The sequence below is a fragment of the Osmia bicornis genome, chromosome 7 (genome assembly GCF_907164935.1).
Source record: "Osmia bicornis bicornis chromosome 7, iOsmBic2.1, whole genome shotgun sequence".
Lineage (NCBI taxonomy): Eukaryota > Metazoa > Arthropoda > Insecta > Hymenoptera > Megachilidae > Osmia > Osmia bicornis.
The window spans coordinates 6,859,692-6,884,475 of record NC_060222.1 but is presented as its reverse complement, the minus strand read 5'-3'; the positions used below and the strand labels follow the sequence as shown (position 1 = coordinate 6,884,475).

The 24,784-nt window shown below is 34.6% G+C and overlaps 1 protein-coding gene across 2 annotated transcripts in view; it reads right to left on the bottom strand.

Moving 5' to 3' along the window:
* The window catches only part of LOC114877783 (neurotrimin-like), a 422,922-nt gene that overhangs the window by 285,123 nt on the left and 113,015 nt on the right, over nt 1–24,784 (bottom strand). The gene's annotated exons all lie outside the window — the stretch shown is intronic.

Sequence of the window (24,784 nt, the reverse complement as noted above, 5' to 3'; positions counted from 1 at the left end):
ACATTCGTATGAAAATAATCTTGGAACTTGGTCGAGAATAATTAACTGCGTTTCTTAATTATAAAATTCCTTTACAACTCGTGCAAAAGATGGAATCGAAGATGAAATACATTTTGTAAAGGTATTGTTAATATTATTTAGGACTATTGGCCCATTGGAATATTTAGAAGATTGGGCCATTGTGACTATTAGACTATTGGGACTATTGGGCCATTGAACTATTTGGGCTATTTGGGCTATTGGGCCATTGGGGCTATTGGGACTATTTGGACTTTTGTGCTATTTGGCTATTGGACTATTGGAACTATTATGACTGATCGGACTGTTGTGCTGTTAGGTTATTGAGCTATTGGACTATGGGATTATCAGGACTATACCATAGAGACATATTGGAATCAGTAAAATAATATTTGTCAGCTCATAAATTCTTAATAAAAATGAATATCTGAGCCAAATTATAATATGCAATGGAACTTAACACAAAATACACACATAACAATATTTGTATTACGTGAAATTATAAACAATGACTACACTATAATTAAGAAATACTAGACACTAGACACTTTCTATATAATGAGCGACCTGGTCTTTTTCAGACTAATTTTCAGCTAACGTAGTTAACGACATGAACGATGAAAAACATCTAATAAAGCGATTAAAAAAAAAAAAAAGTTATACCCATTATTAAGGTAAGGCACTATTATTATTTCTCTTGTACTACTACTATCATTATTACTATGTATTTCTATTAATTGTTTTTATATCCAGATCTAAAGAGAAAGGGAATGTAAATAACTACAAATAGTACTCCCTAAAAAATTTTAAGTTTTGCAGCTCTGTAACGTGTCACAATTTATTTTTAGTAAAATTTGTACAAAAGCATTGCATAGAAATAAATATTTCAAAATTGATATATTTACATTATAGGTAATTAAAATAATTATAGAATGACTTTAAATATAGTAGTTTTTTTCAAGTTTTTCAATTTGTGGAAAGATTATAATAAGTTATTATTACATACTATTTACTAAGGTAAATAGTCTGAAGAATCTATGTAGGTACGAAGTCTGAAAAGTTGTAACTCAGAATATACATCATCTTTGGAAGGAAATTTATTCGACGCCTTCATTATATGTAAGGCAGGGGTTTTAAGGGTGCCAAGTTCAGGTAGACTCGAGTCATTTCACTTTTAAATACGATTGAGCCTGATCCAACGTAGCCGTTAAGTTCTTTAAAAGCTTTCACTGGAAAATTTGCATTCACATGTGAATATACTGCCTAACCAGAACTCAACCTTGAACTAAAAATAATGAAATGTACTATATTAAACACGGAAAGTCTGACAGAAATTGTCGGCAAAAAAGTGTCACATACTAGTACTTGTATCAATTAGAAGCTTGAAATTTGACAAAAGTAATTGCATAAGCGTTTATTATGAAAAAAACGAAATGACATAATTTTTGTCTTTGCTATTATAAAGATATTCCACAAAGAAGAAAATTATGCATTTCTTTCATTAAAGGGTGCTTTCCTTTTGTAAAATGGCATAAAAAAAATAAATTTATGATACGAATGAATTAATTTACTTGTATGGAAAGTTTCATAATTTTCATAACTTCCGGCTTCTCTAATTTCCCTTGTCAGTCATATTCATTAAAAACGCTTAAAACGTTTAATTATTTGACGCATTTGGAATAGCAAAAATGTCAAATTCAATATACACGATGACGTTTTTTTTGTGGTTTTCTGTCATTTATTCTTTTCTATATATAGGTATTCTCGTTTTGCATAAGTTATTATATGCAACCATTAAGATTGTCATTAGCCAGACTAATTTAAGTCATTTTTCATCATTTTTCAGTCGAGCAGAAAAAACAAGAGCTGTTTAAATTCTTTTTCTTTAACCCTCGAACGACAGACCACGGAGAGAGCCCCAATTTTAATTTAACTTTGTATTTTATATTATTTTCATTTTATAAATTTAACACTGTTCTTTTAAAGATTATTCTTCTAATGAAAGTCTTTCGTTTAAAAATTATATATTTAACTTTGTAAATTTGGGTCTCGAGTAACCCAGATTCCACTGTTCAAGAGTTAAAATGTAAATAAGAATAGAAATATCGATACTGTATCGCCCATCACTATTTGGTACCTTTGATTTGCTCTCCTCTAAAATTTGAAAAGTGTAATTTAATACATTCTGGTTCTGAGGTCTAGATATAAGAAAGTATAAGCAATATTTTGTTATTATAACAAATTAACGTTCTCCATTCGATGTTTTTCTGTCAACATATGGAAAGAAAATAAATTTTTGAGTGATGATGTATCCGAAGACACGATGGGGCAAATGCAAGAAAGGATAGAGCAAAAGCAGACAAATCTCAAGTAACCCTCTTGCAAAGGTGGACTCGCTGTTTACGACTCATCCCTCGCGTGCTTACTGCTGGAATAGGAGGAGATCGATTTCGTTGGAACATCAGCGTGAGAACCACAAGCAGAGAGGATTCCAGCTTTGCCCAACTGTGGAACAGAGTAGCAGTGCGACTGCGAACGAACGAACGAACGCGCACGAACGGAGAGTGCTGAACGACCGATAATTGAATAGAGGACGTGTGGACGAGGTCGGCACGCCAACGACTAGACCGACGTTAAGGTCTTTTCCCGTTAGCTCCGCACCGAATTCCTGCTATCGTTATTCAGCGGAATCCGATGGATCCTGTCGTCACCGATGTTGACAACGAACCCGTCTGTATAGACTGAATAGGCGAATATCTTTCCTTTCCATTCAGCCACCCTTCCTGAAGAGTTCATAGAAAATTCCGGATGTACTTCGAGCCGATTTTGGCCCGGATCGGTCATCCGCCCTGACTGCGAAATAACTCGCCGCTGAAGAGAACCGTTCTGTTCGCGTTTCCGTGTGTCAAGTTGAACGATTCAATCATTCACCTGTGTACGTACAAATGTTTAACACGTTAACTGCCACGCGAACGTGGTTGAAAATTTCGTTAGATGACATTTTTATTTTTTTTAAATCTTATTTACTAGTTTCAGAATATTTCGTTGTTTTTATTATTTTTATTTCAAATATCCGATAAAAATATTTCGAATTAGGTAAGTGAAAAAATTAATAATAATAAAGTAATAGCTTCCTTTGAAAGTTCAGGTGTTATTTAAATATAGGTAACATGGTATTAAATGTGTTAGTGACCACGAGTGAGTTTAGTATGATTTACAATAATCAGAATTGTTAGAAAGATGAATATTTAATTGTTTCCTATGTACATATAGGTCTATGACCCCTCACTGTTTGCGTGTGAACGTTAACGCGGGACAATTGGAATTAATATTTATCTTATTCACATTTCTCAGTTACATACTAAATTTTATAATATTTAATAACCAAAAATTATACTACCTTTTGTTCTAAATTATTTTTAACATTAGTACTCTCAATTCCTGTTTCATGTATATCGCCCCTTTCTTTAAAAAAGCCTGGTTTGATCGCGAGTGTACAATAGTCAATAGTTAGCAATAATATTTAAAGTAAAAGTTTAAAGTTTGGAAAATAAAAAAAAAATAGAATTTGAATTACGAAAAAATATAATATAGGCTTCTTAGAATTATTGTTGCCTGAATGAGTATATCATATTCATTTAAAATCAAGAACTATATAAATATACAAAAAAAATTTTAAATGTTATCTCTTGAAAATCGTCGCAACTTACTTAATCTCTTATTCATTTATAAATGTTTAAAGGGGATGGCAAATATTTCTGAAATTCGTTCAAATGTTGAACTGATTAGGTATATTTTATCGATCTCTAAAAAAGCACAAATTTTTTTTCTAGAATATCATATGTTCTGATATTAATGTAATTTGTGTTTTTACCACATGTATTTTTTTGTCACTACTTTTATTTTCATTATTCATAATTTTCAGTTTAATTGCATTTAGTTGTATTTACTCGTAGGTACTAAAAGAATATATTCCATTAAATAAATAAATAAATATAGGAGTTAATATTATAATTACTAAACCAGTCAAAATGACTGTCATTAAGTTCCTTATTTTAAATTATAAATTTTATCAATGTATTTTTGTTGACATATATATTGGTTATTGTTAAGGTAAAAAATGAATGTATAAATTACGTTTCATTCTTTATCTATTTAGCTTGTTATATTATTTTTATTTTAAAAATACGTATTCATGAAACATTGATAGCTTTGGCGTCAATGTTTAGTTTCAAATGCATATATAAACTCATTATCTGAACTGTAAGCAAAGTTCTAGTTTTATGAACAAGTATTGTTACGTTGAATGTATACATTTTTTGTGTTCAGAATAAACTGTATCGGTGCCAGGGAAAGAATAGTTGAATACGATACAGAAATGTAACAATGATAACTTGTTTTTAAACATCAGTTGTTGAATAAAACTCATTGTTAGAAATAGAAAATTTATATTTTGGTTCTGGACACTATTGATTATAAATTCGAAATAACTATTTTTCAATACCTTATACCATACATTTACCAAGTTTAATTAATCATAATGAAGTAATAGTTTCATTTATTATAATTTTAAATTGCACATCCTTCCTTTACCTTTATAGAGAAAAGTGAACATTAACTGATGAACATTTTCTCTGCAAAAAGATTTTCTGTGTAATTTTTATAATCTTTCACTTTTAATTGAATAATTCGTCTTTTCATTGCAATAAAGTAAATCTACTTCTTAAAGCCATCGAAAGTAATGAACGGTTTAAGGGTAATTTAATAAGAAGAATGATTTAGTTCATACTTTCATAGCTTAGTGAAATCAATCAATATTTCAAACGTGTTTCATTTTTATTCTTGGGATGCCTTTAAAGAATATATTATATTCATTTTCTTTTTTTTCGACGGGTAGTGCATGAAAGGTGATTAAGTTGCAGAGTAGAAATGCATTTCAGAGCAAACATGGAGATACAAGTTTGAAAAAATATATTAAACATAATGACTTGTTAATTGCATACAAATAATTAAACAAGATATTATACTACATAAAAAAAGTAATTGTATATCTTTTGTATCTGCAATTGCTGCACTTGAAGAGGAAATTCCAATTAACTTGAATAATTCGTATTTAAATATTCAGATTTGTTTTCAATTGATTTTAGTTTCAAGTGTCTTTTAAAATAAATTCTTCATTTGAATATTAAAAATAATTCAGACCAACTTTCATTCACCGTAATTAATTACTAATTTTTCAAACCAATGTTACGTCCGGGCTAATTTTTCATTAACCTGACCTTGCGTTCTTCATCGGGTGCGCAGCACTTGTAGGTATTTCACATGGGGAACGCAAGGAAGGGCCTTATTTTCCACAATTTTCCGTTTTTCATTCGCGCTCCTCCGATCTCGTGCTTCTTCGTCGGATGCGCGTACACTTGAAGGTATTCCTCACGGGAACACGAGAAAGGAGTTTGAGATTTAAAATAACCTTTTTCTTTTGTTGTATGACCAATTCACCGCCAACAAAGATATCCCAACACAAACATATCCTAGTCATAGTTCCAGCTCATCTAGCCTCCTATACTCCGTTAGTCATCCTATTCCTTGTACCTTGATATCTCATAGTCCTAACTCATCTAGTTTCTTCCCCCAGTTATTCATCCTGCCCCTTGTACTTTGCCCATCCTCTGACCACCGGTTACCCACGCTTACCCTATATATACATGTACCCCAAAACGTCTTGTTAGATTTTTCTGGAGTCAGTACCAGCGTGCGCTTCTTGCCGTTCGTCGAATAAACGTTTTGACTTTAAAGTGTTGTACTTGATTCCCCAACCCGGAATTCAACACTTTTCCTTTTTTTATTTTTCAATAGTTTACCATCTAATATACCGAATTTGTGTGCCTCGTCGGTGCGTCGCACTTGGAGTTAATCCCAGGCGAGGAACACAAAGGAGGCTATATTTAGTTCTTTCAAATATTACAAACTAATCTTCCTTGGGACGATTGCCGTTGAAACTACGTATTGGAAATGTATAAAAATTCAAAACCGTTAAGGTTAAGGAGAGGTATCATAAACATCTTTGTGACGCACTTGGAAATATCCCAGCTTAACTGCGCAGAATAAAGAAAATGCGATTTTTGCTTTACCTTACAAGCGGATACCTCTCATACCTGTAGAGCATGCGTCAGCCGGTCCTTCCACGGGAGAATGAGTGCAATAAAGGATGAAAGTGATTTGTTCTGAAAGATATGAAGCGATCTGAATAGGAATGGAAAGCGAGGTTTGCGTGACAACCACTGGGACTTTGAAAACGTCGACCGACGTTCTAGAACGTTCGAGACAACGGTCGACGGGGATCATAAACACGTATTGTTGCGAATAGGCAATAACATCTGCCAAGCGTAGACAAGAAATATTCTAGAATAATGTTAACATATATTTAATATATGTACGTGAATTTGCGTTAATATGCGAACGGAATGCTCCTATAATTAATCAAAAGTAAAACATCAATTGTCGAAACCCTTGTCACGAAAGCCGTAAAATGCGTGTAATAAATCAAACATCGATCATGGAATGCATCGAATAAACTAACAACCGAATAGTGTAAATATGTTTTATCGACACCAGAATATCGTTCATAAAAGCTTCGTTAATTATTGAGAAGCGGATAGAATCGAATAGAAGCCATTTCGAATATTCTAGAAAGCATAGAAACTGCGACGCACGAAATTCATGTAGCGCTGTAAGGGTAAAAAGAGATAGTCGACATTATGGCTGGTTCAGACACGGCTAGTAGTTTAGTCGAGTGGCGAGTAGTTTAGTGTATGGACACTAGAGTTTAGTCGAGTAGTTTAGTAAAACGGTTTAGTCGAGTCGATCCGTTTCATTGGATTTTGCTGGTCGAGTAGGCTTCCCCCACCACTAACTAGGCTTGCCCCACCACTAACTAGCCTTCGGGACAGACCTGTCCGGACGCATTTCTTTATTCAAGGGATATATCTTGAACTCTTGATTTTCAAAGCTCAACTGTACTAGTCCGGACACTTTTCTATGCACTAAACGGTTTAGTAGTAAGTAGCTACTCCCCACTCGACTAAACTACTAGCCGTGTCTGAACCAGCCTTTAGACAAAGTCGGGAAGGAAGGTCAAGGAGGGATGAGAACTCGGGAAACGCGCCTAGACAAAACCAATGCATGCGGGCTTTCCTCTTCGACACGTACCCTGATTTGCCAAATGATGTCCCCACTTTGGGGTACCAATCGCGGGTCGAACCCTGAAGGCTGGTTCAGACACGGCTAGTAATTTAGTCAAGTGGGGAGTAGCTACTTATTACTAAACCGTTTAGTGCATAGAAAAGTGTCCGGACTAGTACAATTGAGCTTTGAAAATCAAGAGTTCAAGATATGTATATCCCTTGACTAAAGAAATGCGTCCGGACAGGTATGTCCCGAAGGCTAGTTAGTGGTGGGGCAAGCCTAGTTAGTGGTGGGGGAAGCCTACTCGACCAGCAAAATCCAATGATACGGATCGACTCGACTAAACCGTTTTACTAAACTACTCGACTAAACTCTAGTATCCATACACTAAACTACTCGCCACTCGACTAAACTACTAGCCGTGTCTGAACCAGCCTTGAGACACGATCGCTCGACTGAGGCAAATGACTCTTCGTCGAAAAATCGTAAGGTACGTGACGGGGAGCCCGTGTTCGCGTAGAGACATAGTTGTCTACGAAATCGCGTAATTAGGTTGCTCGGCAAAGTTCCTTCGTATAACAAGGCAGAGTGTCGAGAGTGTTTTTGATTCGCGTTTTTCAATATTCTATCTTTCTCTTTCGTTTTTAAATCGTTCGTAAAGTAATATTTTCCTTTTTCCGCGTCGCGTAGTTTCGTATTTCGTATCCGTAACACCGTAACAAAGGCTCAATTGCGAACGCGTAGTGCGTGTGTCAAGTTTTCATCCTCTCTTCGCTTTTCCAGATTTCCAGACCATCACCACAGCAATTTACATAAAGATATACATATCTAAATATATTATTATTTTACATCGAATTGGTGAGTCACTTATTCTATATTCTTTAACACAACGAATCTGGTATCGAGTGAGGCAAAACGGCGAACTACGAGACTGTTTGTCGTGGAAGTATCCCACTAGATCGTTCCGTTTCAACACAAGTTCGAGGTATCTAAAAGAATTGTTAATCGTTAAAATTTCCAATTACACGCAAACGAGGACGGCCCACGAGACTATTAGTCTTGGAGGTACACATCCCCCTGAGACCGTCTCTCTCTTTTTCCAATATTATAAATTAATATTGTTTCATAATATTATAAATTACAACACCGAAGTTCGAATCACTATTTCAAATATCATCATCGTCTTTCCTGTCAATTTTCTGTTAAAGGTTCATTGCATTTACACTTTAAAATATCCGTTTTTCACTGCTTTATACATACATACATATTCTAATTTCTTTTTCCATGTATTTCATACAGCTCGGACATTTTGTTACTTATACCATTTTTCATTGTAATTATTTTTCTTGAAATTATACACTTGTTACCTATATTCAGTTTCTAATAATTTACGTTCAAACACCCTTTTCATTTCCTTTGCTAACACGCCTACCTTCTTGCACGAATTCACACGAGGGGCCCGTATGGGACCAGAGCATTGACGAACTCAATCAATCTAGAATGTTACTTTAAATTTATCGATTCTTTTTAAATTGTTCTAATCGTAAGTGACCTAACATCGTCATAAGTGATTAGGACTGGTGGCAGCGCTAATACCGTTCTCAACCGTGTATTAACCCTCAAAAATTAATAGTATCAGTACACTAATTAATTTTTCTTTTTTATATTTTGTACGTCGCGCGCCGTATCTCGCTCGCAACGTAACACCAAAAAAAACCAGAACTTGATCCATTTCATATCTTTTAATCACAAAAAAGAATACAACCAAGATTCTTTAATTCTTTAATGCGTTAAAGAAATCTGAAAAATAATTAACATGGTGTAAAAGGAATCAAAAGTCCTCTAATAACTTGAAGTCCCTTAACTTTGTGTTCAAGGTATTTTAACCCCCTGAAGGTGAACGCTGAGCCATTCAAAACCTTACTGTAAGTTTCTCTTAGATTGGGTTAAAACTGTGATACTTGAGTGACACTTTAATAATTGGATAGTAATTAAATAATAGGATAAATATATACAAATTTTCATTTTTGATTCTACATGAACATTTTGAGTCTGCATGCATAGTAGAGACTTCTCCAGGAAAACTGGTGATGTCCTAAGCTCCTCCACCCCCAAGGAATTTCGCCTCATTTCCGAGTTCTCGATCTCGCCCCTAGGTGTTCTCAGGTTAACGGGTTCCAGGGTTTCGGGCTTCCTGATCCTCACGATGAATGACGATGAACGAGAAAAGGCCCTATTGTAGGAAACAAAAAGGCGTTTCATCTCGGGATCGTCTGCCAGACTCGTCAGTGGAGCTGACAACAGACGATCCCTGCCCCAGACGCCTATAACCCCGCTTTTCGGAACTCATATACATATATCTGAATCGCATGCCGGAGGGACCGCCATCGAGAACAGACCCAAATCCCGCTGCCACCTGGCGGTCGCCGGTCCCAGCTAAGGGCGCCCGGGGAGACTCAACGCCTTCCCTTTCCACGAAACGTCTACACCATAACCTACACCTTTAAGAGCCTCGAGAGGGGAGGGTGATGTTTAAAAATACGTAAGTATATCTTTAATTGTAAAAGTAAATGAATACATAAATAGGTACTCCTTTTTTTACAGGATTTCAAATTTCCTTGTAATTTATATTTCAATATCCTTTTAGGCATATATTTTTATCTATTTTATTACTCTTGGATTCGGGGAATGATGAAGGTATCGCTCCCTCTGGATTCATCACTGTTCAGATAATAATAATATAAGATGCAGAAAAATGAAAATCGATTAGCAATCATTTTCTGTCCACATCAGCTGATAATAATTTCAATTTCATTCTTTGAACAAGCACTTCCGTTCGGCAAACGTTGCGTTCTTAAGGTTTCGTGAGGACACGAAACTATCGATAATGATCGTTCTCCCCATTAAACCGTGGCAAGTTCCAATATACGGAGGCAAATATTTGATAACAGTTACGCACGGCTGCGCTCGGGTATTAGCAATTATTCGGCCAGCATACGGAACGGAATGATCAGTTCGAGTTCCCGTTGCCGGAGGATCGTGAACGAACGACTCTTCGATTATTCAAATCGGATGAACGATACGGTTCGCAAATCGTCAACATGGCCGACACAGGGTCACCGGGTAAACACGTCGATGGTAACACGAAGAAAAAGAAGAAGCAACGAGATTAAACGAAAGAGGTCGTGATGCTCGGTTAGGAAATTGACGTTCACCCGTAACCTCGTTAAAGCTCGTCGAGGGATCAAGAACGAAGAGGTAGGAGGGGAATGGACGAAGGGAAAGTCGCGGGTAGAATTTCTCTGGGCTGTGAGAAGACCGTGAAATCCGGACGGGCTTGTTTTATTTTTGTTACCCTGCACGACCACCGCCATCCAACCACCTCTCTTTTTTTCTTTCCTCCAGGAGGCTCGACCTAGAAGAAAGATCCGGTTATGCGGGCGAAACATTCCCGTTTCCTGGGAACCCCGAGGAGGAAGCCATCGGATAAGTAAACGGTCGCGACCGCGTGGCGCAATTCTTTAAACGCTGCAGCTGCGGTACTAAGTGGAGGATATTTCTCATGAATGTTTCAAACGAAATTGCGGATCTAACCCCACGGCGGGGCTAAATCATTTGAACCCTCTCCCCCCTCCTCCCGCTAACACCGTTCTACCTTCTTTTTGCTATACCTTCTCTCGCGTCTCGATCGCCATCTTTTCTCACCCACCCCTCGTCTACTTCTCGAAATGCCGTACCAACGGTATTTTCTTTATCCTTACTCGCCTTCCTTGTTCCTTCTTCGTTCATCCAGTTACCCTTTCCACTTCTCATCCTTTTTCAAAGTTTCTCTTTCCTTCGATTCTTATTCTCTTCCCTTTCGGGCCGCAGCGAACCGACCTATCCCGTAGCTGGAGCAGGCAACGTGCACCAACGACCAATGTAGTTACGAACTACCCGGCGGTGATCTGAACGAGTATCTATAATGCATGGCTCGCCTTATTCGAGATTTTCGATCCCCAACGAGGCTTAGCTTTCGCCCCGGGTAAACCCAGAAAGAAGGAATAATGAATTCTTAAATATTCGCTTAAGTCGGAATAGGTGCCGGCCAACGTATCGATCTGCCGTGAAAATCTACCCTTCTGTTTCCCCTGTAGCTCGTGTCCTTTCCTGAATTTATCGGCCGACTTCATTGCCGCAACCGGTTATCGGATTGACTTATCGCACGGATTTGCTGCAGATTGCAAATAGCTCTAAAGAAACCGAAGTGAAATTCTAAACCGTTTACAGAATGTTTATCAATCATGGTACACTTTGTCGCACAAACGCGTACATCATCATATCAGAGAAAAACTTATATGTATTGAAAGGAAATTTAATGTTTTAAATTCTAATGTGCTGTTACTTAACCGTTTGAGTCCAAAGCAGCGCGAATACGCTGTTTAAATTTTATGTCGAAAAGATCCAATATGGGTTTATAACATCACTATTGCGCTTTTCTGTACTTTTCGACAATGTTTTTTCAATGACCCCTGGGATTCAAACGGTTAATTTCTGTACTAGGGATGTGCGGCTCAACTAATGTGCCGGGTTCCCGACTAGTCGGGTCGGTTCGGAAAACATCGGGCTGGGTTGGGGGGCGTCTGATCATGCGTCTGATAGAATGCCCCCTGTATAGAATCTGTATAGTAGACTATTGTTACACTGCTACGTGAGTGATTTGCCAGTTCCATATGGATTTTTGAGTATGCTACTACCGCTCTTACACCGTCATAGTTCTATGTTTCCCCTCCTCTTTTAAATAAAGGCTTTGAAACTTAAACAATTTTCCACCTTTACAGTCACGTCTGCGGCAATGTAACGAGAGTCTACTGTATATAAAGTATTAATTGACTCACTGACTTAGAGATAACCAACGCCTTGACCAAATCACTATACCTACGAAGTTGAAATTTTGGGAATGGCTTTTTCTTAAGACGTAAGCAACTACTAAGAAGGGAATTTTCGAAATTTGACCTCCAAGGGAGTGGAAAAGGGAGTTGAAATTTTAGACTTTTTTGAAAATGATTAGATCTAGAAATCTATTAGACACCTGCAAGACAAAATTTCGATTTTCACTTTTTAAAGGGGTAAAAATGAGGGTGGTAGATTGTGTAAAGAGTACCTGTGTATCAGAAGTCGAATCAATCAGGAACAAAATATTTAGGTAATGAACTTTTCTGAGGGAATGAAGATTCTTTAAAGAAAAAGAAAAAATTAATTAAAAGGGCCACGAGAAGCCCGGGTAATCATAATTAACATTATGATTGAATTTTTTTGCATATAAATAGATAACGATCGAAATATGTTGTATGGATTTTGCAAAGGACCACATATTTCCTATTGAATTTTCATCAGATGATTATATCATGTTGCAAATGTATCACTTATCAAATTCTTATATTTTTTAAATATTGTAGTTATAAATCTTGTTTTACATAATGTTGCAATTTAAATATTATATGAACTTTCTTTAAATAAAATTTTTAAGTAGAAAAACATTTATTATTGTTTAATGCTGTATTTCTTTGCAAAATTGAAAGTAATGTTAAATTCAATGGTATGTAATTTTTTATCTCTGACGTTGTGGCAGTAAACATTATTGAAAAAGATAATGTTTTTCCAAAATTCTTTACTTTGGAAAATATTCTCAACTTTGAATCGAATTTGTTTTCCATATCTTGTATAGTTTCATACATATTTACAATAATATGGAAATTGACAATTTCTGTTAAGGGAGTAGTTTCTCCCCTTGTACTATCGTATTCCCAAACCAAAAAATCGTTTCATCGTTAGCATCAATTGAACTACATTTCTACAAAATTCCAAATTGTTATTAATTTTCAAAACACCGAACTTCCCTTGCAAGTATTTCCATTTTGGTACATTGCAACTGGTATTACGAGAAATTTAATTCTTGAACTCAATGGAAAATGAATCTTATTCCTAGAATTAGTTATAGTTAATCAGGATAGAAACGTAATGAAGAAGGTTCATATACATGATATTTTTATCTTATTTCAAGAAATGTACTTGTGGTGGAATGAAACACGGGTAAAAGTTTGCTTGTTGGGAAAAACTTTCTTCGTGAAAATCTCGGGCCTAAGCAGCGGAGCCCTTAAACCAGAAAGGGCAGTTTCTCGGAACAGTATGACACATTGTAACCCAAACAAACAACTTTTTGGTTCTCTTGACTTTTCCTTGAGAAGAAAAATCAGCTATATGGGACTTTTTGAAAAAGAAGAACATTTTGGACTGATGAATCAGTGGTAAATATAATTGAAAAAATAAATAAGACTGTAAATGTAAAATGATTGCACATAAGTTACAAAATTGAATCAAAAAGTAGAAATGGTAAAAGAATTATCAAAATTGAAGTAAACAAATTTTTTTCTTATTAAAGATATTTCTGAAGCTTAATTTTTATTATATGTTCCATTGTCTTTTCCTTAATAAAAAGGTGACTTATTAATAATCAGTAATCATCAGTCAGAGGATATTCAAATAAAATAATATTAAACAATATTGTTTTCCTTATTGCTGATATTTCGGAAATTTATCAAATTTTATTACGTATTATATTGTCTTTTCCTTAATAATAGACACATTTATTAATAATTATCAATCATCAAAAAATATTTAAATAAAATAATCTAGTCGTTAATCATCGTCAAAATTATTAACAATCGTCAATCAATAAGAAGTCAAAGAATATTTAAATAAAATAATCTAGCAAATGATAATAAACACCTCGTTATAACTTACAAAACATATACAGGGATATCAATCTAAAGTTAAATATATAATGTTTAAACCAAAGAGTTTCATGTATTGGAATAATAATTTTTAAAGGAACAATATAAAAATTAGAAAATAAAAATAGTATAAAATGCAAAATTAAATTAAAATTGAGGTTCTCTCTCCATGGTCCGCCGTCCGAGAGTTAACTATTAAGTACAATTATCAGTATAATATTTACTGATTGTCTCTTTATTTCCACACTTTTATCAGAATCAATGCGTAAGAGCTGATTTGGTTCGCTTGTAAATTACGGTACGCGATTATTCCCTCGGGTCAAGAATGGAGAGATGTTGTCAACGCGATAAAGTAATAAAGTTGCTGATCGGAAGGTTAATATTTCATAATGGGACGATAAATTAATCGGTAGCTGCACACGGTCGAGCCACGTGTAATTGTTCACGATACCCGGTGATCGTGGTGGTTGTTGTCTGTATACCGATGTAATTTGAATCGCTTATGACCACGCGTTAACACCTCTCGTTCCGCCACGTGTTATAAACTTCCATTCCGTCTATAGGTTACGCTCGTGGTTACTGTTGCGAACTGTACTAAAGTTCCGAAGAAATTTTCATCAACGTCCCAAATGGCGATACCAGTTTCCACTAATTTCGAAATATACTCTGTAAGCTAAATACAACCTGTAACATTGTGTTTTCATTTAAGTACCAAAAAACAGCCCGTTCTCTGTTACATTTTTTATTTCCTGTCCTGTTGAAGCACTTTGAAAAATCGTAACGCAGAAACCATTACGAAAAAGTACTGCACCTTCGAGAATTTCTTTTTAATAAGGAAATTTGATAACGGGAAATTTTCAAAAAACTTAAAAGTTTGCAGAAATGTAATTCGAGTGATTTTCATAATGAAATTATGGTAAAATTGTAGAGAAAAGGCTTCAACAGGGATTTTTTTTATTTTAATGGTAAAGAATTTTGAAGAAAGATTTTTTTAATTTTGAAAAAACATTATTTACAATCTTGTGTGCTATTTGAAGTAGGTCAAGCATTTTTACACTTCTTCGTTCAGAAAAGATTCTAAATACTTAAGATAAGAACAGCTACGATTTCCTCGACTAATTAAAGTTAATTAGTGATCGAGAAGATTTTTTTAATTTTGGAAAAACATTATTTACAATCTTGTGTACTATCTAAAGTAGGTCAAGCATTTTTACACTTCTTGGTCCAGAAAAGATTCTAAATATATAAGATAAGAACAACTACAATTTCCTCGATTAATTAAAGTTAATTAGTGATCGAACTCAATCATCAATGAAGCGTCAAACATTTCAAACGCATTCAAGCTCCCCGTGTTAGTCAGTTCAGAGTTACTTAATCAGTCTTGGAAGCAATTAGGCTTCTAGTTGCTGCTATCTCACTAGGTTGGTCAGTTAATGTAGCAGTAATTAAGCTTACGTTTCGCGCCAGATATCCAACTGAACACAGATAATCACTCTCGTCATTTCATTGTTAATTCAATTACGTAAATTGAACAGTCGCATATTAACATGGCAAATACGTCCATTACTTTTGCAAATGAAAAAAAAGAAATTTTTTTTTCAAGGAAATAAATAATAATCCTTGACATTTACTCAACTATTTTTACAAATTACACATTTTAAAAAATGCATAGAGTAATAGCGTAACTAGGAGGATCAGAAGGGTCAGCTGACCTTTTATTGAAAAAATTAAAAATTTTTTGTAATATATACTAAAATATTTTAGAGAATTTATTAATATGATGTTAATAGCGCTACCGACATACCATTTCAATAATATGAAATACAATATTAAATTAAAATTGGAGCTCTCTCCATGGTCCGCTGTCTGAAAATTAAAATAACAACCATAAATAAAAGAAGGAAAAAAAAGGCTGCTTTTGATAACTTTATCGTCACTATAGATTATTTGATTGCGAAATCTCTGACTAACGAGGTAGTACGGACCATTTTCGCGAATTTCTAAACATTTTGTGGTCATTCAGTGAACGTTGAATTAATGAAATTCTGCTGCCAGCGAATCCGCGGATAAATTCAGGATCTGTTAGAAAATTCTCAACAATTAACTCATTAAGCTGTACAAGCGCAACAACAGACAATGTTCACCGTAATAATAACTGCTAGATTCATCGATTCGTCGACACGAATGAGCACTGTGAAATCGTGCAATTATCGCCATGACATAGCTCCCTTTCCACCGTTAAAGACGATATCCTGCCTCGTTAAATATCAAAATCAATTTACGCGGAACGATAATTGATAACGTCGAGTTAATCATAACCAAAATTTAGCGGAATACTCGGTAATCAGCGGCGCGTGTACGCTAAACCGTTCTGTGCATTTGCGAAGCTCTAGCGAAATTAAACAGCCACGATTCGTTAATTAAGGAAGAGTCGGTTAAACAACGCAGTCTAGAGGCTGACTGGATAGGAAAATCCAGGCAACTGTGCAGGACCAGGGAATGTGTAACGTATAGAGTCAATCTCGCTGAACGTCGAGGAATGATGAATCGCACGAATATGGAGATGAAAAATTTCGATGATGAATTTGGCCAGCGGGCTATGACGCGAGTAAAACGTTTTAAAGCTTCTCTTCTACCGTCTGCTACACGTTGGCGCCGAATCTTATGAATAAAATACTGTTATTCTCCTCTTTGTACCACGTTTATGACAAAACGTTTATTCGTCAACGTAATTCAAATTTAATTTAACTTTGATATAAATTATTTTATAATTGAATATTTTTTTTAGAGATTTTTTAGTTTTTGTAAAGGTAGAGAAATTTTTATTAACAATAAAAGTGGAATGTCATTGGTTATTTGTGTAGGAAAAGGTAGTGGAACAACCAGAATTGTCAAGTATGTCAGAAGCGACAATTAAGAAAAAGAGCTTGAAAATTAAGATATTTCTAGACATGAAGATATCAAAAAATGTGAAGTAAATAATTATTTACAACATGAAATTTTGATGTCCAAGATGGCTGATGGTATCTGTGTGATACTAAATAACTTTATAGTGTAAAAACCTATTTTCTAAATTATTTAGCAATTTTCAACATTTTTATTTTAGTAGTAAACTGGTACACATTTGCGATCAACTCAGGCTTCTCAGGGAAAATGGTGCTGTCTTAGGTATCTACCTTTCTTCCTAGGCATCCCCGAGGAGAATGACGATGTGTTGGAGTTGGCCCCATATACAGGTCTATGATCTTCCACCACTTACGTATAAATATTTAAGCGAAAAAATTTGAATTAGAATTTATTTTGTTATTTGTATTACTTAGTTTTATACTAAATTCTATAATATTCAATAAATAAAAATCATGTTATTTTGTTTCTGAATCACTTTGAACTTTTAGCGGATAATGGAGAAAACCTCAATTTTATTGTAATTTTGTATTTCATATTATTTTGCTTCTAAATTACTTTAAACCTTCGAACGGCGAACTATGGAGAGAGTCAAAATTTTAATATAATTTTGCATTTCATGTTATTTTATTTCTAAATCGTTTTTAACCCTGGATGGCGGACCATGGAGAGAGGCACTTTCGATTAAAAATTACAGATTTAACTTTCGGCTAATAGTCTTGTATATATTTTGTAAATTTGCGCTGTTCAAGTTTTCATATTAATGTGGGCGTTGAGTAGAGGGGACCAGACGGTTTCGTCTTCCCCGACGCCTTTAGTACGGGCTGGGGACCGCTAGGTGGCTGCCAGAAGTCGGTGACAGTATTCTCGCAAGCAGTCGCCCGGCATGTAGTTCGTATAAGTTCCGAATTGCAGTATGATAGATGCCTGGTGCAGGGATCATCTGTTGTCAGCCCCACTAACGAATCTGACAGACGGTCCCGAGACAAAACGCCTTTTTTTCCCCTCTCCTACATTAATTTCTGCTTCCCCTATGTCATCGCCATTTCTCCTAGGGTAGTCTGATTTGATTGCGAGTGTACTTTCTTCAAGTTACACAATTTTTCTAAAAATCAGTGAAGAAATATTAAATAAAATAAACGTTTACACATGAATGGCACAGCCTTCCTCCTTCAACGCGATTTTCCCTAAGAGAACCTATCATGTTCGACTCTGCATCTCCAAGAAGTGGAGAAGATCGTCTGCATTGTCTCCAACGCACGTCATTTATCTGAACTACTTGCGGATTAAACGGACGCTTCCAACAGAGACACACATATTTGTGAATATTGCGGTAAGAAAGGAGGTCGGGGGGTGGGGGTCAGAGGGCGAGGGCAACTAGAAACGTTGGACGAAAAAGAAAAGTCGACGACGTTTTCCAACGGGTCGCAAGCGGCAGCTGCTCCCTTAACGAACGTTAAGCTAAGTAAGAGCGTTAACCCGGTGCTTCGAAGGAAAAACCGCGTGCGAACCGGCCACAGCTGCGGCAGGGTCGCGGTACTTTGGCTAACTTTTCCGCTAATGCTCATCCTCGGAAAGGAGGGAGCCGGCGTGGCGTAAGAGAAACGACCGAACGAAGAATTCCATTAAAATACATTAGATTCCGGGACAGGCGAGGGCCACTAGTTCGGCACGTTTCTTAATGGAGTTTCTCTACCGGTGATCCGTGTCGCCAAAAACCTGTCGACTGGCTTCGACTCTCAAATAAACTGAGAACTCATCAGCTTTTGGCTGACCACGGAATTCGGAACTCGTCCATTTATAAATTACGATTTACACGCTAGTACGCTTGTTGTGATCGTAATTAGGGGACAGTTGTCTGAGGCATGAAGCTCAGATTAGTGCTGCCAGGGATAGTGATAAACGAGTGCGGCACCACTTTTCTTCTACTGGTTAAAGCATGTAAATACAAATTTTTTAATATCTCTGTTATTTGTGCTTTTATGGAAAAATGGCCTTAGAAAAGCATCTTGTCACTATCTTAATGTGCCTCTTGAAATAATACAACTTTGTTCTGAATCACTTTTAACCCTTGGACAACGGACCTTGGAGAAAGCCACAATTTTAATTTAATTTTGTATTTCTAAACACTTGTTCAGAAACTGTTTTAAAAATCTGAATTTTTTCTGAAGCAGCTTCATGAGGAAACGAGCTTCATGAGCATCTATAGAGGAAACGACAACTATATTCAGAGAAACAATAATAATATCTTATCTTTTTTATTTTACTATTTTTCGTTATTTTACTTTGTTTCTAGCAATTTTTGAAATAAAAAATGTTAGGTTAATACAACATCATTACCAGAAATGGGAAAACTTTCTTTAAAAAAGAACATTTTTACTTTCAATTTTCTTGGAAGTAATTATTATATTTGATGAGAATTAGATTTAATGAGTATTAAGATTTTTAAATTGAACTGTCACGAGATCCCTTAAATTTTATTCTTTCTAATCTTAACTATGTTTACCAACGATAAAGGATAAATGAACTTAAGAAAGTACATTTGCTAGTAATACTTATAGAGGTATATAACCAGGTTGCAAAAGAAAAAAAAATAATTAACGAACACCGGCAAAATGAACACTTAAACAGCAAGGTAGACATTAATATGTACATGTTTTTACTACCGTGTAAACTCGAAAAACTTTTCCCCTTTCTTTAAAAATGCAGTTAACATCATACTTCAACTTTTTTTCTCGTGCTATGTCGTTATTTCATTCTTTTGCTTCTTAGTAGGAAAAGAAAGAACGAAATGTTCTGCAGAGAAGAGAAAGTATGCGTTACAATGTAACAGTTACATCAAAGTAGGAAACGAATAATATAGCGTTTCATTCTGCAGAAGGTTATATTTAAACTATGTTGCGTTATATTTAATATAAAGTAAGTCGCCCCTTGTATGTACACATCATAGATGTTTGAATAAGAAAATAAAACTGTTTTATATTTAAATCTGTACCAAAAGCTAAAATTGAATATAAAATTTTCAAGTAGGTGTATTACTAAATCTGTACTACAAATTAACAGAGTAGACTCTCGATATATTGCCGCAGACGGGGCTGTAGAAATGGAAAATTTTCTAAGCATCCAAACTCTCATTTGGAGGGGGAGAGGAGACAGGAGTGCTTGAAAATTCGTGTGAAGGTCAAATCTCTTAAGCGGCAATATAACGAGAGTCTACTGTACTTCCGAACTTTTGAACGGTGGTACACCTTACAAAGGTCCATTATTTCTTATTAACCCTTGAACAGCGGAGCCCAACCCAAACATACAAAACATATAGAAGGATATTCACTTACAGTTAATTTTCAAACAAAAGAGTTTCATATATTGGAAGAATAATTTTCAGAGTAACAGTGTAAAATTTAGAAAATGAAAAGGCTGTGTTTCCGAATGGCCCCATCAAAATTGAGAACTCAGGTTCGGTATATAACCTAAATTGACTACAAGAAACCGATTGAAGTTGGTTTCAGAGTTGGATGTCTTACCGTTTTCGAGATATCATGGTAAGGTTAGGCTAGGTTATTTTAGGTTAGTTTCTGTGTAATCGCAGTATTGAATATCATATGTTCAGTATCGAATAGCGCAAAAATTTCTTACCACGATATCTCAAAAAAGGTAAGACATCCAACTCTGAAATCAATTTTAATCGGTTTCTGGTAGTCAATTTAGGTTATATACCGAACCTGAGTTCTCCATTTTGGTGGGGCCATTCGGAAACTTATCCAATGAAAATAATATGAAATACATACAGAATTAAATTATTGTAGGATTGGGTCTCTCTCCATGGTTCGCCACCTGAGGCTTGTTATCACTTTTTATACAAAGATCTATCTGCTTAAGAATTCCCACTGAACTATGCCATATATTTAAAGCCGCAAACGTGATAAAAAGAATTTCAGATTCATTTGAAACCAAAATAGAGAGGGGATAAATGTAAGGAAAGAACATTTCTGCGGCTGTTGCGTTGCATTCTCAGCATCTTGAACGTGCTCCATTTGCAGGAACAACCCTGTTGGTTTACGCCTAGTCAACTCCTGATGATCACGAGCGCTCGTAGTGGTTATTCGCGCAAATAACGGGAAGAGACAGTTGAGAATAATGTCACTTTTTGCCAAGTAGAAAAAAGCTCCAGAGCAGAACAATATCGACGTTGGGTATTCGAGTAAGGTAAAGGTGCAGAATAATTTAATGACAATTGCTATGACGCCAGATGATCTGGAAGAATCGAATGTCCTTTTCCAGCGGGAACCAGGCGAATTATTCAACCACGAAATGAAACGGAGGTAACTAAGCAAACTTGTTGCTTTATTTCACCACCACAGTTGTTACTTGTAACCTTCTCTTACCGTATACTCCGAGCACGTATAGCAATTTATCATTTCAATGAAATTCTTCTTTAACGTTTCCACTGCCATGCGTGCCGCCTTTCTATTTAGCCTCGAATCAATCAAAAAGTTCGTTGACATTTCATGGCTACATCGATCAAACAATACATGGAACGCGGGTCATTTTTCTATTGCAAAGGATTTTTATGAAATTTCAGGTATAGGGGGTTATACTATTTTGACATCACTTTTGGATTTTATTCGTCACATTTTTTTTTGTACTTTAGTTTGCAAACTAATACGACGGTATAGCATGTATTAGATAGTGTACGTTGTTTTTGGCGAGCAGAATTTTTAAACAAAGTTTGAACAATAGAACATTAAACGCATCCAGATCGTCTACTGTTTGACATGAAACTTTTTTTTAGAGCTAAAAGGTAAAATAATATGATCCAATTTTTTGCAACAAAAAAAAATGGTCACTTATGTATTGATAAATTACATATTGATATGTATTGAAATTATGTATTGATATATATAAGTAATTTATATTTATTCGATATTTTACTGTTCAAATTTTCTATTTTCTTATTGTCACTCATTATATTTATTTTGGCAAAAACTAGAAAAAGAATAATTTATATTATTATTCATACGTGTCGCTGAAAAAGACACGTGCTGATAAACAATTAGCACCACCTTCATCTTATCTCTTTTTTCTTTAAACAAGTTTTCATATTGTTTATTATAAAAAGTAATTTCCCATTTGAATTATTATTTTTTGCTACTTCACTTTAGTTCATTTTTTGGCTAAATCTTAATTTTTCAAGGAAGTGACTACAGAAAATGGAAGCATTTGCTTACCATATAAGTAAGGGATTAGGTTAGGTTAATCGTACTCAAAAAAGCATTTGCTATTTTAAATATTACCAAATGCATTAATTCTTAACCTTTGCTAAAAAATATTTACTCAATTTTTATTGATACCAGCCAGTATTTTAACTATTCATAATAATTCAATTAACCCTCGAATGACGGACTTTGGAGAGAACCCAATTTTAATTTAATTTTGTATTTTATACTATTTTTATTTCCTAAATTTCACACGATTTTTTTAACTCTGTCGTTTAAAAATGATACATTCAACGTTAGGTTAATACCAAGTTAAACCCAGACTCCGCTGTTCAAGGGTTAATGAACCATTACTTTGTTCCAAATTCTGCCTAGACAGAATAATTTTAAACCTAACAATGAGACATTTTTAGGATACAACAGGAACTAGCAAATATAAACGATTCTGATTAAATTACCAGATTGAACTAATGGATTAGATCCATACCTGAAAGATTGGTAATGCAGCTCTATCTTAAATACACTTGAAAGAAGTGTATCTCACTGATTTATATAAATCTTAATTCTGTGAAAAAAATTCAAGTGGAAAATATAAAAGGAAACGTTTAACAGCGAGAAAACTCATCGATTCAGTTCACACGGTAGGGTTGAAATTAATGTATGTGTACAGGGTGTGCAGGTGGGCGTATATGCTGACTAATGACCCAAGGAAGGTAACTGAGCGCACAAGGGAGAGACACCGGACGATCTTTGGTACCTTAGGTACACAAGGTAGCTAGCCGAATCCACAAGATTAAATCAGCCCAACGATTGTATTTCCGTGGACGTGACTTGTACGGGACTTGTCGGAGGAGCTGTGTACGTACGTATGTATATACATAGGTGCAACAAGGGGCACGACTTACTGCGCAACCCGACGAGGTCCTATGACCATGTTAAACAACTCGTGCTCAATTTGCACGTGCAACCCCAGGAGTTTACACTGGCTGAACCCTTGACGATAATGTGTTTCCACAGGGTTGGCTTCGAGGGGGCACGAGCGGACAGTAGTCGACTGCGAACTTTTTTTTTACCCGCAACAAGCGGCCGGGATCGATGCAGCAATGCGTGGAAAATACGTGAGCGTGACATAATTGAAAGCTGACGCAGACGTTCGTTATTCAGCCGTTTACCGAAAATTTCATCACTTATGTTCCTTCTTTTCAAGTTAAATTTAATTGAATTTGGCTAATTTTAATTTCTGATTTCGTATGATCGTAAAATGGGGTGAATAGAAATAAAATTTTAGGTGAAAGTAAATAATTCATTATTCATTATCATAATTCATTATTATCAAATAATTCAGCTTTATTCTTCAAAATACTTTCGGGTTATTAATCCTCGGACAGGGGACCATGAAGAGCGCCCTAATTTTAGTTTAACGTTGTATTTCATATTGATTTTATTTTCTAAATTTTATATTGTTCTTCTGAAAATTATTCTTCTAATATAGGTATCAATTTTCTTTTACAAAACATTAATTATTATTATTATCCATAATTTCAGGCCATTAGTATGAATACTTTCAATTAGGAAAGTAAAAGGATTTTTAATAGTATGGGTGATACATTTCCATAACACCCACATAAAGGTGTTAATTGTCACAATAATAATAATATCTTGTATATAAAAAAGAATATTTGTTATTATAAATTCTTCAATCTTAATACAATGCAATATTTAAGTATTTCATCAGATAATTGACTTGCACAAAATTGCTTTCCTCTCTGAAATTTTCTATGATTTCAATTTTATATTTCTATTTCAAATGTTATATAAAATTTGGAGTAAACTTTGTTTTTAACATTTTTTGTAAACCAATTAAGAAATATCTAAATTTAAAATAAAATGACAAATGTTAAAATAATTAATTTGTCAAATACATTATTACTCAAATAAACTAAAATAAAGTAATGGAGCAAATAACAAATAAAAGTTTATTTCAATAAAAGCCATTCCTGTATAGCTGACACTAATAATCTGTAAAACCTATATATTGTTTAAGGTATGTAATGGTACTTGATTTTCAAAAGTTTTCAATATTTTCAGTTGTAAAATAAATTTAAAAATAAAGAAAAATATTAATATTAAATTAATATTAAAAATGAAGAAAAAGAAATTTTTAAAATGTAACAAAGAGAGAAAGGTAAGGTTTAAAATTAAAGTAATTTTAAATTGCCTAAAGTATTGCATTTACGCATTATAAAATATAATTAATTGAAAATAGTTAAAATGACTATAAATATTGATATACTGAATAGAGCTGATAAATTATGCTTCACTTAACACTTAACCGATCGGAAACCTATTAATAGACCTTTCGACCTCAGCTGTTATTGACTGAAGACTAATTAATAAACCTTTGGTTGCTAATGATTCAATTTAATTAAAATTAAAATTTGCTGTAATGAAAATCAACTTCATATTGAACTTAATTTTTTCTGTATCTATTTATTATTGAATTACAAAGCAATAATAGGTACTTATACATATATAACCTTCCAGAGGATAAAGTAATTAACTTCACTTTTTGAATATTTAAGAATTTTAGTTCCAAAGCACTTGATTGATATTTAAATAAATTTGTCTATTTTTTATTCTTTGGAGTTAATCGATTCGGGAAATGAGCAGTTTATGTTTAATTAAATC